This window comes from Strigops habroptila, chromosome Z, assembly GCF_004027225.2.
Source record: "Strigops habroptila isolate Jane chromosome Z, bStrHab1.2.pri, whole genome shotgun sequence".
NCBI classification, from domain to species: Eukaryota; Metazoa; Chordata; class Aves; order Psittaciformes; family Psittacidae; genus Strigops; species Strigops habroptila.
In genome coordinates, this window is record NC_044302.2 from 68,679,282 (window position 1) to 68,693,644 (window position 14,363).

Here is a 14,363-nt window from a genome sequence, read left to right on the forward strand (position 1 = left end):
CTATCAGAGAGGATAGTATTAAAAATACTATCAGAGGGAAATGTAAATGCTGTTAACTTAAATTTGTTTAACTTCAATAATAAGTTAACTCTGTAATGAAAACTAACAAGTAGGTATACCATGGTGTTCACCTTGCCCTACAAGCATGCTGGATGTTGCTGTCTAGACAGCATCAGAACTCCAGTTGTGCATTATTTCTTCAAAGCAGCTTCTGTGGTCTGTGTGATGATTGTGCTTCCTGCAAATGCTAATTTTCACTGAATGTCCTTACTATTTTTGCATCAAAACCTCTTTAATCTGTTATATTTTTAATAGCAAAGAGCTGGAAGCCAAATTTTGTCAGCCTGTAATAAATTCCAGTTTATTTTTACTGAGACAAATCATCCATGTGCATGTGTGTGGGAATGGGCTTTCTTGCCTGAAAGCATCCAGGAACAAAACACCAAACACAGAAAATGCCAGAAGAATTATGTTTCTAATAATCAGTTTCTAATAGTAAAAAACAGTGGTAAAAGAAACTTTCACTTGTACATCCCAAACGGTTTTGCTGCGGACAGCTGCCTAACGTACAAACTGCAATAAGGCCAGGTTGGGCAGAGCCTTGGGCAACATGGTTTAGTGTGAGGTTTCCCTGCCCATGGCAGAGGGGTTGGAACTAGATGATCTTAAGGTTCTTTCCAACCCAAACTATTCTATGATTCTATGATTCTATAACGATTCAAAAATGTTTATTCAAGATCTTTCTGCGAACTGGTGACGATTTAAACTAAGCAGTTGAAAGAGAGTACCAAGCCAGTTTTGAGCTTTGACCTAACACCCAAGTCTTTTCTATCGTGTGGTCAGAACAGACATTTGAACTGCATGAAGTTGCTCTGAGACTCATAGAATCATATAATCAGCTAGGTTGGAAAAGAACTTTAAGATCAAGTCCAACCATTACCCCAGCACTGCCAAGTCCACCACTAAACCATGAAATTGTGGACCTCATCTATGAGATTTTGAACACTTCCAGGGGCGGTGATTCCAACACTTTCCTGGGCAGTCTGTTCCAATGCCTGACTATGCTTTTAGTGGAGAAATTGTTCCTAGTACCGAATCTAAACCTCCCCTGCTGCAGCTTGAGGCCGTTACCTCTTGTCCTATCACTTGTTACTTGGGAGAAGAAATTGACCCCCACCTCACTACAACCTCCGTTCAGGTAGCTGTAGAGAGAGATAAGGTCCCCCCTGAGCCTTCTCTTCTCCAGACTAAACACCCCACATTTCCTCAGCGGTTCCTCATAAGAGTTGTTCTCCAGACCCTTCACCAGCTTCGTTGCCCTTCTCTGGACCCGCTCCAGCACCTCAATGTCTCTCTTGCAGTGAGACGCCCAGAACTGAACATAGGATTCAAAGTGTGGCCTCACCAGTGCCGAGTACAGGCACGTCACTGGTCCTGCTGACTACGCTGTTTCCGATACAGGCCAGGATGCTGTGGGCCTTCTCGGCTGCCTGGGCACAAGCTGGCTCATGTTCAGCTAGCCATCATGGAGATTAAGATTGTCACCCAAAATTAAATAAAGGTATTGTGTCTCTCGTCTTTGAGATTGGAAGAAACACATCCTTTCTGGTACAGGCAGGCATCAAACAGAATGAGGATATGCCTGTCTCAAGTTTTTCTGTCAGTGTTACCTTTGCACAGCTAACTCACTGCAAAGGCAAAAACTGTAAGCTCCATGGCCTAATGCTGGGGCCATTCAGCTGAAACACAGGTGTGAGGCTTGGAAGCTAGTCCCGTTGGTGCTTGCTTATACTAACAGTAACTGGCAGAGTTCACACCAGAGACGCTAAGAGAGATTCACCCTAAATGAATTAATAATCTGGTAAGTAAAGAATCTCCTTGGGAAATGAGAAAGAAAAAGAGACATACTGTTTGTATATGCTTCTAGTCCTCATTCTTCCAGACCTACCCATGTACCTGTTCACTATCTGCAAAGTGGGGGGAGAGAGAGGAGTGTCTTCTGATTACTCTTTTTTCTTTTGAGCAGAGATTCAATCCAGAACAAGAGAAATATTCTGTCCAAAACTGATATCTTAAAAGAAAAAGTCATTTTTGAAAGATTACTTTTAGACAAAAAAGACAAACAACAATAGCTATGATAAAATTCAAAAAAGGAGGCTGCAAATATTTAGAATGTCTTCTCATGTATGTGGGTGAAAATGTTATAGCTGTTCTGTGAGCCCAATTAAAGGCAGCAAGGCTGGGCTTTGGGACAGAGAATCACATGGCTGTACAAATACTGCACAAGGCACGCTCATGTTCACCAACCTTTCTCTGGGGAAAAAAAAAGAAACAGTAATAACATTTTACTAATAGAAATGAGAAAAAAGAAAATACATGCAAAAGATGGCAAGATGCATAGAGATTGGGTGGAAAGTAGTACCAATGTAGTACAATTAATGAAATGACCATTTGCCATCCAGTGATTACTTCTTGTTATATCACCTCGAAGATTTGTGTACTGATCCTAAAGGTTTATGGATGTGATTGATGACATTTATTTTTTATAAACCGTATTTCATTCTCATGTGTCTGAAATAAAAACAGTATATAAGTGACGCAACTTAGGAAAACATGCGTTAGATGCCATTCTAAGCTCTGTACAACAAGATGGAACTAAAAGTGGGGTTTTTTTGTTTATCTGAGACCCAGATTTAAAACAATTACATGAAAATTTTTTATGGGAATCTAGCAAACCTATTTTGCTCTGCAAAAAATAAGCTACCCCTATGACTGCTATGGGAGGTGACACTGTCTAGTAGCTTAGTACAGATTCCAGAGCTTGCAAGACGACTGTCTCATCATAGCTGCAAATACTTTATTGATGATTTGTAAGACAAAACACATTTAAAATCTCCTTCAATTCCTGAGTTTCATGCTATAAAGCACCTCAAAGAGTCCTGCAGTAATTTTAACTTAATCCCCTCTACTTTGAAGGGGGATGCCATGGAGAGAAAACTGAATCTCTAATATTTACTAGACTTCTGTCTTTCGGGGAAATCTGGAAGTTCTAAGGAACCCAAACAAAACTGAAGTTGCTGTTGTTACTTCAGGGCAGGTAAGCAGTAATAACAAGATCCAAAATTAAACAAACAAACAACAACTAAGGTTATTTAAGGTCCAAAGTATGGAAATGAAGTAAACCTTTTAAGAGCTCTACTTCTACCGGTCTACAACAACGAGAAACCTCAGAGAAGTTACTGCTGAATCGTTTTAGTTCCAGGTCTGTTCCACCTGCGCATGCATTCATGATGCTAGTCAATGTCATCTTCCAAATGCACTCATGCTTATATGCAGGTGAGTAGCTGATGGTATGGTCCTGTTCATGGGCAAGACCTGATTTCAGCCCTTATCTACCACTGTTCTTTCTGAGCCACAGTTTTCCATGTTTTAAAATGAATATATTAAAAGAAAAAAAAAAAGGAACATTTGATACACTGTCCTTATAGTGTCTGTTAAATGCTGGTACCCAGTTTATTTGTCTTGTTTGATCAAGGTCTTTGGGCTACTGGAGAGTAACACACCAAAGCTTTCACCCAGAGGTAGCAATCACTTTTCAGAGAATTTTTTAGAATTCAAAGGGTTTGGAGGCTGGTGAGGGAAAAGGAAAAAGGCCTTCCCATACTGTGAGTTCTTACAACTGACAATATATGTGTGCTGTGCTAGAGTGGATTGCTTTTTCCAGTCCCTTTTTCTTGCCCAAGGATTCAGGAGCTTATTCAGCTGACACCTACTTTCCACACAGCTGTGGTGTAAGAACTGAAAGACTGTTGTTGTTGCTTATTTACATGGTTAAGCTTAATTTCTGCTAAGTATAATGGCTTTATAAGGCAACAGCAAACCTAAGTTTACTACTCCTGGTCCTGTTTTAATTTCTTTCAAGCTTGTCATAACAACGCAGTCCCTAAGCACAGGGCTAAGCTGTGCCTGGCAGGATTGGAGGCCAGGGAACCAGCAGCCATCCCGTCCTGTGGCAGGGTACACTGACCCTTCCACAAAATGCTGTTCTGGTCACACCACGCCATCAGGCAAGGCTCTAAGGTGAGGTACAGCAGTACGAACCACTGTTAGAGGTTTGCTCCATGTGCTTCCAGCAGACACTAGAAAGGGAGAGAAAGAGACTTTCTCCTTCAGTCCTGCAGCTCCAGCGGCAGGGAAGACCCATCCTTGCACTTGCAGGATGTACCTCTGTTTTTCTCTAGGACAGAGGCAGTGCAAGTCTGCAGAGCACTGAGGCACGGCAGAGTCTATTTACTAAGCCTGCTTTTTAAAGTCCCAGTCTGATATTTCTTTCATACACCCTACTCATGTATTAGTCCCCACTGTGCAGGCATTCACCCAGAGTAAATCCACATCTCAGCATGTTGAAGACATGCTGAAGACATGTTAATGGTCTTGGGTATGACAGCCTACTCTCTTTGTATGTCTTCCTCCTTCTTCAGAGACTCAGAGTGGCACTGTGGTGCTGCTGTGATCTCCAGGTGTGTTAGTGAGGCAAGGTGTTTTAATTAAATAATGAATATAACTATGGGGAGGGTGAGCATGAAGAAAACAGGCTGCATTTTCTGATTAGGGCTTGAGTGCCCCACAGCTTGCTGCATTATTCTCTTTCCCCATTATAATCTTTGCTTATGTTGCACAGCTCAATCTCTGTTAGAGCTTTCGTATTTGAGGGAACTAAAAGGTTTTTGCTGTTATGCCTACTTGAATGTTCAATCTTTTTGTGCACGAACATCTGACAAAGAGCATGTGTTTCTCAGCAGTTGCTTCAGTATAACATTAAGAGATGGTCTTGACAGAAGCTCTGTGCTCACTCCCCTCAGACATCACATATGGTATTTGACAACCTCCTTCCACAGCAGATAATGCAAATTCTGGAAAAGTTGGGGGGCTTTATGTTCTGTGCTTATTGCAGAGGTAAGGAAGAGGATGTCTATAAATTCAAGCCCTTATATTAGAATGAATCATGCCTGGTTCAACTTATCAAATGCAGTTTTCAATTAAGTATATTTTGTTTATTTGCCTAAATCTGTCCCTACAGCACACAGCCAGACTTTTCTGTCATGGCTTTACCTTCCCTACCACTGATAAAATATGAGAAAGAATGTTCTCTTTGAAAAGATTTGGGGGATAGGAGAAGGGTGATTATAACTCTCCTGAGCCTGTTTTTAGGCAATCCTGATAAGCATGAATTATTAAGAGAAAGGAAAAGTAAGTCTGGAAGCAATTTTGAGAAGGCAGTAACATGTAATTACTTCTGAGGTGGTTTATAACCAGCTGCTGCTAAAACCCAGTGTAAACTGTAGGTGGCACCATTTGTATAGAATTTTGGAGAGCACTGTTGAAAAAAGCCGTCCCTAGTTTCGAGTTTTCGGGTAGCTTGCCGTGATCGTATAGTGGTTAGTACTCTGCGTTGTGGCCGCAGCAACCTCGGTTCAAATCCGAGTCACGGCATCTTTTGAAGAGATATAATCAAAGTTTGCAGACCAAAAATAACAGATTAGTGATTTCTAAGACTAAGATGAGAAAGCATTTAGAAGCACTGTAACTTTTACAAGAATATTTTGCTAAATGCGTATGTACCACGAGTATTAGTTCAATAATCCTCTTGTCAAGTGGTTTTGGGTTTTTTTTAACTTAAATACGTCTGGATATTTTAATAAACACACTGGCATAGCGAGCATATAATTTTAACTCATTACACCTACTTAGAGATCAGGACTGAGCCATGAAGTCTGTTTGGGTGTGATCTTTCCTCGTTTTCATGCTAATAAAGCAAAAAGCCTGAATTGCTTGGAAATACAACAGTGTAGATGTGGAAATCCTGCTTACCCAGGCATGAATTGCTGCTAGCAGAAGCTCTTAGCTGGTGATAGACAAGAGGAACCATCACTTGTCAGTGATTCCAGTGATTCCCTTTGTTTTTGCGGTAGGAATGGTGTGTAACTTCACTGTCCTGCCTCACTGAGTAACATGGGCTCAGATTCTCCGAACAAAGACTTCATAAAAATGACTATGTGGATTTTATAAATTAGTTACGGTAACTAATGGCAGTTTGTTTAATAAGTGATAACTTAACCACAAAATTACATAGCTGGTAACAACTATATTAATAAAAGATCATTATTATGGAGTTTATCACATTATTTGGATGCCACAGAATAGAGTTTCTAGTAGCTGGTTGTTTAGTTTACTAAGGAATTAATTTAAGAGCAAGCACTGCTTTTCTCTCACTGTTGCATCTGGCAGGACATCAGTCCTCTGCATAACAGGTCTCCACCAGGCTCAGACAGATTCAAGCTTCAAGCAACAGGCCCAGCACTTGCAGAGTGTGAATGACAGGTACCTTTCTCTCTGCAAAGAAGTAGGAACTTTCCTTGCCCTCCTACCCAGTGAAGAAGTGAAACAAAACTTTCTGTGTACCACTGTCAGGAAAAATCAAAGCCCTGTATGCCTGCAACCCTGGGAGGGGATCTCACCTCTGGAGGCTCTGGGGTTAGGTGCCCCAGTTTTGGTGTAGAAGGGTAGTGACCACTGGCATCTTATCACCTCCCTCAAGTTCACAAGAGCTCTTTCTGTTCTTTAAAATATCTTTGGGTATTTGATTAGCCTCAGATTTCCTGTATAAATTTCACTCAGCCTTTTAGGAGCATATCAGACCAATTAGCTCTTTACTTCTTGGTCTAATTGATGAGACAGATGTGACTGATTTCCCAAAAGAAAGTAATTTAGGAACATGACTAGCGTAAAAGAGACCAAGATGATCTTTCATACTCTGTCTCTAGCATAGTCTCTCAGAAATGTCATCTGCTGTATTAGATTTTATAAACCCTAGCAATACCAAATTAACTCATCACAGATGCATATATTCTTTAAAGCGTCCTAGTGAATGATGTCCTAGAAAAGAAATATAAAAATTGCAATTCCAGAAATGCTAACAAGGATCCAGGCTTACGTAAATTTATTTCTGAAGCTCTGATTTTTTGGTTTTTTTTTTTTGTTTGTTTTGGGTGGTTTGTTGTTTTTTTTTTCCTCTAGCAACAATTTGAAGGCCAGGGAGAGGAGTTTGCTTCAGCAAGCTCTGTCTTTACATAGCAAGCTGATCTGGTGGGAAATGAAAAATAGTATGTTAAAAACTAGACAGGAAACGGGAGTGCATGCCTTTCTCTGCAGCCTTTCTGTGTCCTTTCGTGCCTGCCATTGTTCTGGTGCATGGCCCATTCTGTGTTCAAAGTAAAACTGTTAAGACATAGAGGCATTTATGTGCATATCCCCAATATGCCTAATTCACATCTTGGCACTGAAACTAATAGGATGTGCCCATCAACAGTGGTTGGGAGAGATTTATTTTTTGTTATTGTATGTTAACATTAGCTGTTGACCAAGGTTGAAACTGCTAGAGTTTTTAAGCTATGGAGAAAGACAGCTAGTTGTTAAGAAGGCAACACTGAACCGAAAGACTTCAAAAACTTCTGAACAAAACCTTTCAAAATATTAATAGAACCTAATGTAGATTTCTGTTCTAGTTCCTTCATTGTTCAGGAGTGCAGCAGAGTTGGTTGTATTCTGTCTGATGCTCATATCGGGTGTTGAGCATGATAGAAAGCAGTGGCTGTTTTGAATCTGCAGTCATCAAATCAAATTAATTCTGGTTTTCATTCTCTTTACAGGAGTGCAGCTCATATTAAAACTTTTATAGGTCCCCTCTGAAATCCTTTCAAAGGGCTCTGGTCAAGAAGGCTCTTTGAAAGGAGATCTGTGGTAAAGAGACTCCTGAAAGCTTAAATAGCTCGTTGTGCTGTAGCAAAGAATGCCAGGAATTCATTTCACAGGTGGGATGATTTTACCTCTGGAAATTCAGCTCTGAGTTTACAGGCTAGTATTGCAGGATGGGTAGTAATTGGGGAAAATTTGGAAGATGGGGAGATTCCTGAGCCTGATGTGTAAACATTGCTGCATAAACAATGCCTGATGCTGCACTTCTGTAGCTTTTGTCATGATCTCTCTTTGGTGATCCTTAAAAGAAAGCATGTCTCTCTCTAAATAAGACTGTGTGGTTTCTTATTTGTAAAGCTCCAGCCGCCATTCACAGCATTGGAGAGAGCTGCACTGGAACACATGTGAAGACTGTGATCAATTTTTGAAGCTTTGACTTGTACAATTTTGGGTTAAGCTTTGGCTCAGGTTTGAATCCTGCAGCTTTTTGTACTACATTTAAAACTACTGAGTAGGGCTTGGTTTCATTTCCTCATCAAGCGTTCAACACAAACCCAAAACTACCAAATATCCAAAATTAGCTACGTAATGTTTTATGTTGCTTAAAAAAAAAAAAAAAAAACCAAAACAAAACTCTGTCTTTATACCTCTTGAATTCTAAATTCCCAAATTTTTTGTTCTAAAAATTGTACAGATGTGTCCTCTTGATCTGGAATTTCACAGAAGCAAAAGGAGCTCTTTGAGTTAGATTCAAACACATCTGATAAATATCTCTTTCACAAAGCTTTATGAAAATCATACATAATGTTTTACAACATTTTCCGCCACTTTTTAGAAATTTTAAAATTTTTAAAATTTTAAAATTCTTTTTTATAAGAAGAATTTCTCTGCACCAAAACCAACTCAGAAGATGACACTTTGTGATACTCCTTTTAAAGGAATACCTTCTTTGCCACAAAGAAGCCTCTGTATAAAGGGATCCCAAAACACAGTGGCTTAAAAATCTTTGTGAAGAAAGCATAGTTTTTATATGCAATGTTAATGTAGCAAAAAACTTCTCTTATAACTTGGTCTGTAATGTTAACATCACAGTACAGTGCCTGTACTGCTAAACCAGCACCTATGTGCCTCTTGCACCTGAGAATTGTGCATGGAGCCAACAACATAGCAACTGCACTATTTTTTGGTAATTTCTTCCTCGTGGATCCCTGCATTCCCAGTTTAGATTTTGTGCTTCCAGACTCCTGAAATAATTTTTTGTTTTGTTTTGGGGTTATTTTGTGTTTCTCTGATATGAGCAGCAAACCCCTTATTTTACTCTCTGGAATTGTCTCACTAATTTGTTTGGCATTGGAAGGTCTATCTAAACTCTTTAGGAAAATCTGGCATAGTAGGATGTGTTTATTTTGGGACCTGCACTGTTGCTATTATTCACCATGCAGCCAAGGGTGATAAGGCATCCTGACCTTTATACTGGCACAGAGAAGAAAACTTTTGTATGATATAACCATGAAAGCATTTGTATTAAAACCACATGGAGTAAATTAGTGTTTTACTGTCACACTTGAGAGAGAAATGTCTGAATCATTTAGCTAAAGCAACAGTAAGAAAACTATCATATCATGGAAAATTATCTTCAGAAACACTTTTTAAAGTTTTTTTGCATAAGTAAGTACTGAACTTGACAGAAAATTAATTGAAAAAAATGCTAGAAGGCCTAATATAAGAAATAATGAAGTCTTCCAGAGAGAAAAAAGTGAGTTCTAGAAAGAGATTTAAGGTTGAATCACCAGCTATTGAACTGCTTTTTTTCACCATATTGTCCTTCCTATTTCTTGTTTGCTGAGAGATAAGTTCAATGGAATTAAATATTCCCTGCTGCTCTTCATCATTATGCAAGTCCTGCTTTTAAAGCAATCCCTTTTCATCTTAATAGTTTCAAGATAGTCTTGTTTCCCTACTGAGCTCTGGACTGACACCTGGAGAAAGTTTGCCAAGAGCTGGGAAGCCTGTGTCTGGATGCCTGAATAGTGTCTGACCTCAGAAGGACATCTACTGTTTTTAGTAAGGAAAACTTTCGACGTTCTGGCCTCAGCTGTTAGAAACACACTGCCATTTATCATAAATGAATATTTGTTGCCTTCTCTTTTTTCATCCTCTGGTTTTTCTTTTGGCTTGCTGTCAGGCTCTGTGCTTAAGTATGAAGAAATAATTTAGTTAAAATGAGTAGTTGCTTCAGTCAGCAAGATGTATAGCTATCTAATGATGACATTAGAATTGGTTATATGATCTCAAGTTCATTAATACTTTTTTATCATATTCCGTTAATAACAAATTAGAACTGTGTTGCTGCATGGTTCAGTCAGTATAATAAAGTGCCTATTTGTAGGCACTTGAGAGTGTTTCTTGAAATTCCTTGAGCCTTTCAGCTTTACTGCCCACACTGAAAAACCACGGGGCCCCAGCAACCCCACCCTAATAAAAAACATCACCCACCAGGCAGTATAGGCAGGATGAGTAAATAGTGTTCATATAAACAAAGACTCATGTCAGACCCTCTCGGCAGAATCCTCGTGGCCACATCATCCTCTCCCCACAGAATGACACTGCATTTCCAGCAGCATCTTGCTCTTCTTGAATCAGATTTCAGACCTAGACATGATGTCTCCCATTTGCTGCTATTGATTACCAGCCTCACAAGAGCATCATTCTAGGAACAAAGGTACTAAAAAGCCTCACAATAAAAAAATTAATTGCGCAGAATTTCATGCCTCCTTTGCTGATCTTTCATGAAAAATTCTTCTGGAATTTTCTTTTGTGGTGAGTCATCTCTGAGGACAGATCATAGACAGAGATCAATCTTCACTGGGAGAGAGAAAGGAGAAATGTCAAAAAACTGACAGAATGAAGTCAGTGAAGATGTTGTCCCAGACAACCTTTCATTAGTACAACAGCTGTGTGAACTGCCTGAAATGGCACAAGAGGAGATGAAAAACCTACAGTGCAAGGAGTGTCAACCACCTTATCATATATCAGTGAGCATGATCTTTCTTACGTGCAGCGACTGCTGCTTCTCATCTGTTTTTACTGTGCTTCAGACACTAAGGCCTGTTCAGAAATTGCTGCAGTGAGGGCTTGGTCGGGTGTCACATTCCCCGTGGTGTGTCTGCAGCACCAAGCCTCCAAAAGTGAGGACTATAAGAGTTCCCTCTCTCCTGTGCCGTGACTCGGATTTGAACCGAGGTTGCTGCGGCCACAACGCAGAGTACTAACCACTATACGATCACGGCAAGCTACAAAGGATGTGCCCTGTGCCTCATGTTCTTTCATGTTCCAGCAGAGCCATGCAAGCATTGCCACCTAGTGTGGACTGGCTATAACACTCTACGTGCTCCCCAGGGTGACTATTGCAGCATGCTTGGGTGTCCCTCAACCAAAACCGGCACAGAGAAATGCATGCAGAAGACAGGCACAGATGTTATGGTGGCAGAAAAATATTCCTGCTCCTTTTGGCAATTGCAGTCTGGTGCAGAAATCCTTCATTGCCTTCTGTTTGGCCAGCATCTATCTCCAAACATACAATAATTTTGGTTGTCTTTCTGTTTTTGATGCTGGGCCTAGTGACAGTGGAAAATCTGGTGAAAGGAGGTTTAAAGCTACATAGTTATTCTAAGAGCTGTTGAAAAGGAGGCATACAAACACACATTTCCTTCCTGCTGTAAGTCAGATTTGAACCAAGGCTGCTGTAGCCACAGCACACAGCACCAGCCACTAGACTGTCACAGCAAGCTGGTACAATGTGGCAGGTTTTGAACAGGTGTGGCAGAAAAATAAGATTTCTAGTAAAATATTGGATGTTGACAGCACCGAGTCATCAAAGAAAGATTTCTGATGTGGCTTGAGAGTTAATGCTGCAAAACACTAGTGCTCATAGTAGTTATTCTAATAATTTCCTTATTAAAGATCTCATATGCACCACTTAGTCTCATTTTTTAATTCTGTGCCTGACAATGATAACAAGACAAAATTGATAATAGCAAGTGTCTTCGCAATTTTCTTAGTTAGTGAGAAAAGTGGGAGGAGTTGGTGGGTACCAGAATGTTGTTCTGCCATTCAGAGAGACCTCATCAGGCTGGAGAATTGAGCTGACAGGAACTCCACCATGCTCAACAAAACCAAGTGTCAAATCCTGCACCTGGGAAGGAACAACCTCATGCACCAGCAGATGCTGGGGCTGATGGGGTGGAAAGCAGCATGTCAGGAAAGGCCCTGGGTTTCTGGTGGACACCACGCAGATGAGCCAGCAGCCTTTGCCCTGTGGCAAAGACCAACAGCATCCTTGGCTGCATCAGGCAGAGCATTGCAGCAGGCCAAGGGAGGTGAACCTTTCTCTGTACTAGCATTGGAGAGACACAACTTGGTGGTTTGTCCAGTGCTGGGCTCTCCAGTAGAGGAGGGACATGGGCATACTGGAGTGAGTCCAATGAAGAGCCACTACGATTATAAAGGGCTTGGAGCCTGGAGAGGGTGAGAGACCTGGGACTTTTTCGGCTCAAGAAGAGCAGGCTTAACAGGTAGCTTACAGATGTGCATAAATATCTGTTGGGAGGATAAAGAAGATGGAGCCAGACTCTTTCTGTTGTATGCAGTGACAGGACAGAAGGCAATGGGCACAAATTGAAATAATGGCAATTCCTTTTAAATATAAGAAAAACTTATTTACAGTGAAGATGGTTGAATAGCAGACCAGGTTTCCCAGAGAGGTTGTAGAGTCTCCATCCTTGGAGGTATTCAAACCTGACTGGATGGTCCTGGATAACCAGCTGTGGCTGGCCCTGCTCAAACCAGTGTGGGACTTCCAGAGGGGCTGGCCAGCCTCAGTGATAGTGATTCTCAGGAAAGAATAACAAAACAAAAACCAAACCAAAACAAAACCAACCAACCAAACAAACAAACAGAAAAACCCCAAACCAAACCCACAACAAACCAGACATTTCTATAATGTATAGCTGTGCTTAAGAGCACAAGAACTTGAACAGAGGGAGTCCATGAGGGCTGAGAAAGGGGATACTGAAAGCTTGACGTCCTTCCCTGTCAACATCCACAACGTCTGTGAGCTGGAGAAGTAAGCAACATCTAGAAGTTGAGCATCTTAGTCAGTACAAAAACATTTAGTCTCTTCTCCTGTATTTTCAGAATTCACAAAGGCTTTCCATCATGGATCTTGCCCAGTGCATGCATGTGTTATATTTTTGCTGGGAGTTAGGTGTGCCAAGTCATGGGTATAAATGGTTAAATGTATAGATTAGCAAGATTGCCTGGAATTTTCTAGCTTCTTTTTTTGCCAAGGTGAATGAATATAGATTACATTGTTTCAGTGAAACCCCCAGTGATTAAGAAAAAAGGAGTTGGCTAATTTTAATTCTACTAACCACAAATAAATAAAAAGTTGTCATTTTGCCAGTCTATTCAGACTATGTTCTTCTTTCTTTCCTTTTTTTTAATTTATTTATTTTTTAATAACTCCACCCAATGTGGTTGGTTGTATATGCTGGCATAATAATACGAATATCCACAATTGTGCTGCAAATTAATTCCATTTCTAGGAGTTTGTCTTGTCCCAGTATTTGCAGTGTCTTGGATTTCGTCTAAAGGTCTAAATTATTTGAATAGTGCACAAGGCCACATTTCTGCACCTAGACATGTATGTACAGCTTTATTCGCATTGTTTGCTAAGATTCTATGTGCTAAATGAAAGTCTTTTACATATGTAATACTCACACATGGTCTCGTGGCATATATATGCCATAACATGCTCTTAGTTTGAAACCAAACCAGATTATTGTCAGAGAACCCAATGCATAGCTACTGATTGCATGACACTGTGTGCCATTCAGGAAAGAGAATGATTTTTTAAAACATTTTAAACTCAAAAGTAAGTTTGCAACATTAATACGTATGCCTCTGTCTTTGATTCAGATTGTGCATTTGTAACTATTAAACCTGACTAGTTCCTGTTGGCACAGAGGGAAAAACTTGTTGCATTAGACTGTCAGCATGTCTGAATACAAAACTGAGCCTCTAGAGATTCTTCGTTTTGATAGCTTGTTAGTTATGTTTCTTTAGTTGACTGTAGTTGCTGAAATTTAGGTTAGAGTTTGATTAATTCAGAAATTGGGAATCTTAAGCTAGTGGTACTGAAAACAAGAAGGTCTCTTTGAAATAATCCTGGCACACTGTGTTTCCAGTATTCCCACATTTAAAATAACCCGGGAAGCAGTGATTGGGCCTAGCTTGGTAGGAGAAGCAGAAGAAACTTAGCTCACAGGTGGCAAAGTTACCTTGCATTAGAGTAGACAATGGCAATGTCAAGATAAAGAGGGTTCCAGAATAAGACAAAACGTGAGGCAAGTGGATTTTGAAAAACATGTCATCTTTTTTCTGGTTAAGCTGTGGCTCCTTGGGCATAGCAAGACCTCTTAAGTGTATAAGCATCCCAACTTACAGTGGTGGAGCAGACCTCTGTCCCAAGACATGGCCCTAAGAAGCCTTTTGCAGTACAATTTTTGGTATTGCAGGGAATGTTAGTGCTACGGTGCACATTACGC

The 14,363-nt window shown here is 40.3% G+C and overlaps 2 non-coding genes across 2 annotated transcripts; one reads left to right on the forward strand and one right to left on the reverse strand.

The window, feature by feature from the left end:
- Positions 1–5,421: 5,421 nt before the first annotated feature.
- Positions 5,422–5,493, forward strand: TRNAH-GUG. The gene has a single exon. It is a non-coding gene; the product is annotated as a tRNA-His (tRNA).
- Positions 5,494–10,973: 5,480 nt separating this feature from the next.
- On the reverse strand, positions 10,974–11,045 carry TRNAH-GUG. The gene has a single exon. It is a non-coding gene; the product is annotated as a tRNA-His (tRNA).
- Positions 11,046–14,363: the final 3,318 nt, after the last annotated feature.